Source organism: Brassica napus, chromosome C3 (genome assembly GCF_020379485.1).
Source record: "Brassica napus cultivar Da-Ae chromosome C3, Da-Ae, whole genome shotgun sequence".
Lineage (NCBI taxonomy): Eukaryota > Viridiplantae > Streptophyta > Magnoliopsida > Brassicales > Brassicaceae > Brassica > Brassica napus.
Genome location: NC_063446.1, coordinates 42,306,218 through 42,311,209, shown reverse-complemented (window position 1 = coordinate 42,311,209; position 4,992 = coordinate 42,306,218). Strand labels below are relative to the sequence as shown.

Here is a 4,992-nt window from a genome sequence, read left to right as displayed (position 1 = left end):
CCAGCTCCTCATGTGCCTCCTCAGATGCCCGCCAATCAGGTTCATGCTGATTTGATGGTGCCACCGAGTTGTCCTTACTCTCAGTACACTGTTGAGGACATTCTCGGTTTGCTAGGCAGAGAAGGCTTACCGATCATAGACCCCGACCGACCTGACGGAACTCTCTGGTATGTATGTTACATTAATTTTTTAAAATTCATTTGTGACTTTAATAAATATTTAAAACTTTAAATTTGTTTTTTTTTTCCAGGTTTGGGGTTGATAACTGCCTTGAAACAGAAGTAACCGAGACGATTAAAGGTTACTTCTCCATGCCACATCCCAACTGGAAATCCACTCCGATCTACATTAGAAGGACGTGGTTCAAGATTTACGCTGTAAGTTTTTACAATTTATTCCTGATTTATATTTTTTTAAATTTTATTTTTCTAAACTAATTATTAATATTTTTTTTTTTTGCAGCAAAAATTTAATTGGTCCATGGGGGTCAATGAGAAGGTGCGGAAAGAGCTTATCGACAAGGCGAAGAAACGTTTGTTGGACACGGTCTCCAACTGGAAGGGTGACTGGATCGTAAAGGGCTATGAGCGGGGCAAACCCGCAACCATCACCACGGACGTGTGGGATGGCCTCATCCGTTATTGGAGGGATCCTGATGCCATGAGAGTCGCCCAGTCTTGCTCCGCCTCCCGTAACTCGGTAGATGAGCACGGCCACAGGGCGATGCAACATAGTACGGGCCAAAAGCCACACGCCCGCGTCCGTTTGGAAATGGTACGTAATTTAAATATTTAACTTTTTAATTTTTAATATATATATATATATATATATATAATAAAAACTTTCTTAACTGTTTTTAGGCCAAGTAGTTGGGACGTTTACCGACTCTTATGGAACTTTTCGATCGGACCCACAAGAACAAGGCGGGCGAATTTGTAGATGAGAAGTCTGAGAAGATCTACAACGATGTGGCAGCTCGTATTGACGAGCGTGAGACCCAGCTGGCGAAGGAGTCCGCCGACGGATCACCCGTCGTCTTATCCACAATAGAAGTGGATAGAATTTACGAGGAGGTAAATTTTATATAAAATTTTTTATTAATTCCATTTTACTTTAAACTTTAAATTTTAATATATATTTTTTTGTTTTTTAAGGTCGCTCCTAGGAAAAAGGGACGTGTGTTGGGGATTGGTTCCGTCAACGATGTTCCGAGAGCGACTTCCTCTTATGGCCAGAGACGGGATGATGAAGTCTCTGAGCTGCGCGACGTGTTGGAGACGACACAACATCAGCTGTCGTCGACACAAAACGAGTTGGCCTCGACAAAAACGTCGTTCACAGCTCATATGAGTGGTCTCGAGAACTTCTTGGACGTCATAGCGGCCACAAATCCGGAATGGGAGGCCATGTTCAGGACCATGAAACAACAAAACCCCATTCCAGGCGAGGCATCCGTGCAAGTCAACGAGGCAGATCTCTCGAGAAGGAGCGAGGAATTCTACGACGCGGCAATGCAGCATTAGTTTTTTTTTTTGTTATTGTATTTTAAAATTCAAAACTTATTTATATATTATATAATTTCATTTTGATTCGGCCAAAAAAAAATTTTCTATTCGATTTAATTTCAATTAAAATTTTATTAATAAATTAAATAAATATAATTTTTATTTTATTTTTATTTATAAATTCAGTAAATAGAAAACAAAGTAATTTCGTAGCTAATTCCCGATGTATTAACGAGGAAAATTAACGACAAAATCTCGAGGAACTATTAACGAGGATTTTACGTGGATTCGTTTTCGTATACTTTACGATTCTATTACGACGAATTACTTTCGTGTTATTTACGTTTTTATTACGACGAATATATTTAGAGGTTTTTGCGGGTCTTTTACGACGAATCCTTTTCGAGTTACTTACGAGGAAACACAACGACCGCATTACGTGGAAACCCCACGTGGTCTTTACGACGAAACCTTAATTCTTCTTTACGAGGAAAATATAACCTCGCTAATGAACGAGGAAATGGCGACGAATCTTCTCTTACGACAAACATATAACGACGAAACGCCTTTCATCGCCATTTTCTCGTAACCCTTCTTTTACGCGGAAATAACGAGGATTTTGGCCGTCGCTATACTTGTATTTTCTTGTAGTGAGTTCGCTACTCACAATGACAGGATATGTCTCATTAGGTCGAAGAAATGCATACCTTACACCAAGGGGAAGAGGTTTAAGCTCCACTTTTGGTGCGTTGAGTTCACTCCAATCATCTTCTTGGAAGTTCTCTTGTTGATCAACTGAGGCAGCATGATGAACTTCTTGTGGAAGCTCTATGAAGTTTTCTTCTCCACTTTTCTCCTTGTGGCAGTCTAGCATCCTCACATACCTTGCACTTTCCTCATCTTCTATCAATTAAGTTTCTCTATCAACTGTTAGGGCATGTTGAAGAGAGTCCTCAATAGCTAATTCCGCCAAATACTCTTCAGCCAAAGCTTCCATCTCCTCAATGTAGAATGCTTGGCTTTGGGTAGTGGGCTTCTTCATCATCTCCTTGATGTCAAAATGCAGGATGTTCCCTTTGCAAAGATGAAGATCAATCTTCTCTTCCTTAACATTCACAACAGCTCCTGCTGTAGCCAAGAAAGGTCTCCCTAACATCTCCAACACCACAAAATCTGTAAGAATCTCACAATTTCCAACCATAACAGGGAGATCTTCTAGGATACCAATGGAAATCTTCACTGAGCGATCAGCTAGCACAAGAGAGTGTCTACACTTCTTGTATTGTGTAAACCCAAGCCTTTTAGCAATGGAGAGAGGCATAAGGCTCACCCTTGCTCTCAGATCACATAGACACTTCTCAAAAGCTAATTGCCCAATGGCACAAGGTAGTATGAAGCTTCCTGGATCTTCAAGCTTCTTGGGGATGGTCAACCGCTGTATAATGGCGATGCATTCATGGGTAAGGACTACCATCCCTTCCATCTCTTTCTTCTTCTTGGTTACAGCATCCTTGAGGAACTTGTTGTACTGAGGCACTAGCATAAAGGCGTCAATAATGGGCATAGTAATCTGAACTTCACTCATTTGCTTCTCAAACAAGGCCTTGTATTGCTCCAAAAGTTGTCTCTTGAATCTACCAGGGAAGAGAAGTTTTGCTTCATATGGAGGAGGAATGAATGGAGCTCCTTTTGATGAAGTAGCAACTTCATTCTTGTTCACAACCTTTTTCTCTTCTCCAACTTTTGTTTTCCCTTTAGCTTCAACTATCTTCTCCAAAATCTCTTCATTGGTTTTCTCATCCACAATAACTACATCATGATCCACATTGATGACCACCTCCCCATCTTGGTTCTCATTATCCCTAATGAGAGCTCTAGGAGGCAACTGTTTACCACTCCTAAGGGTGATGGATTTCATTGTCTCCTTGGGTTTTTCTCAGAGGTTCCGAGAAGTGATCCCATAGGGCGTTTTGAGTTACTACCCATTGAGGCAAACTGGTTCTCCAAAGCCTTAAAGTTAGAAGCAAGGTTGGAGAACTTGTTGTTGAGATCATTGTAGCTTCCATCAACTTTGGTGTGAAGGTTCTTCAGCTCATATCCAATGTGCTTCTCACTTCTAGTTTGGGATTCTAAGATCTGCTTCAACATTGCATCAGTGTTACTCTCTTGTGTAGCAGAAGTAGAAGATCCCGTTTGGGCTTGTGTAGACTGATTTCCTTTGGAGGGGAAACCTTGAGAGTAGTTTTGTCTAGCTTGGTAACCACCTTGTTGGTTGTTGTTGTAGAAAGGCTTTTGTTGGTAGTTGTTGTACTGAAAGTTAGGCTCCTTCTTGTACCATGTCCCATTAGCATTCACAAAGCACAACTCTTCTAGACCATCAACTTCATTAAGCACAACAGTCCCTTCTTGTTTCTTCTCACCAACCAAGTTCACCTTCTCTTGTTTAGCTCTATCCAAGAGAAGCATATCCATCTTTTCTTGAAGAGCCTTTAACTCTCTCTCTTGGTGTTTGTATCATCACCTCCACTGCGTCTGTTGCTTCTATCATGCTCATCGCTGTAGACTGAATCACTCTTAGCCATGTTCTCTACAAGCTCCAAAGCATCTGCTTCACTTCTTCCCAAGAAGAAACTATTGCTAGCAGTATCAAGCTGGCTTCTAAACTTGGACAAAGCACCTCTGTAGAAAGTACTAAGCAAACTTTCCATATTGAAGCCATGATGAGGACATTGAGAGATGTAGCTGTTGAACCTTTCTCATGCTTCTCCAAAGCCTTCAAGATTCCTTTGATGAAATCCAGAGATCTCATTCCTTAGCTTAGCAGTTCTTGAAGTAGAGAAGAACTTGGTGAGGAAGGCTTTCTTGCACTCATCTCATGTGGTGATTGAATCTCTTGAAAGGCTCTTCTCCCATGTGTGAGCTTTGTCTCCCAAAGAGAATGAAAACAACCTTAGCTTGAATGCATCTTCAGAGACACCATTGATTTTTGTAGTTCCACACAGCTTATCAAAGTTATCCAAGTGGTCTAGTGGATCCTACAAGGCAAGACCATGGTACTTGTTGCTCTGGATCATGTTTATCAAGCTTGACTTGATCTCAAAGTTGTTGTTTTCCACAGCTGGTGATCTGATGCCAGCTCTATGCCCATGGATATTGGGTTCATCATGTGTGCCAATAGCTCTTGCTTGGCGCTGTGGGTGTTGTGGCCTAAGGTTGGCAGCTCCTTGGCCAATGCCATCTCAATCTTGAGGCTGATTCTGATGTTGATCCATCATAAACCCCAATCTGTCTAGGTGAGCCTCTTGCTCTTCTTCTCTTCTCCTCCTTGCAATCTCCCTTTCAAGTGCTCTAATGTCTTCAACTCTTGGAACTAGGTCTGTTGGGCCTCTGCTCCGCAAGTTCATGCACCTGAGATACAAAAGGCTAGGAAAGAGAATCAGTAACTAGATCTAAGAAAATAAGATTTAGTCTCAAGCAAGAACCAAAT

General features: G+C 41.3%; 1 non-coding gene across 1 annotated transcript; it reads left to right on the top strand.

Moving 5' to 3' along the window:
* The first annotated feature begins 4,217 nt into the window (after positions 1–4,217).
* On the top strand, positions 4,218–4,324 carry LOC125584670. The gene has a single exon (XR_007321580.1). It is a non-coding gene; the product is annotated as a small nucleolar RNA R71 (small nucleolar RNA).
* Positions 4,325–4,992: the final 668 nt, after the last annotated feature.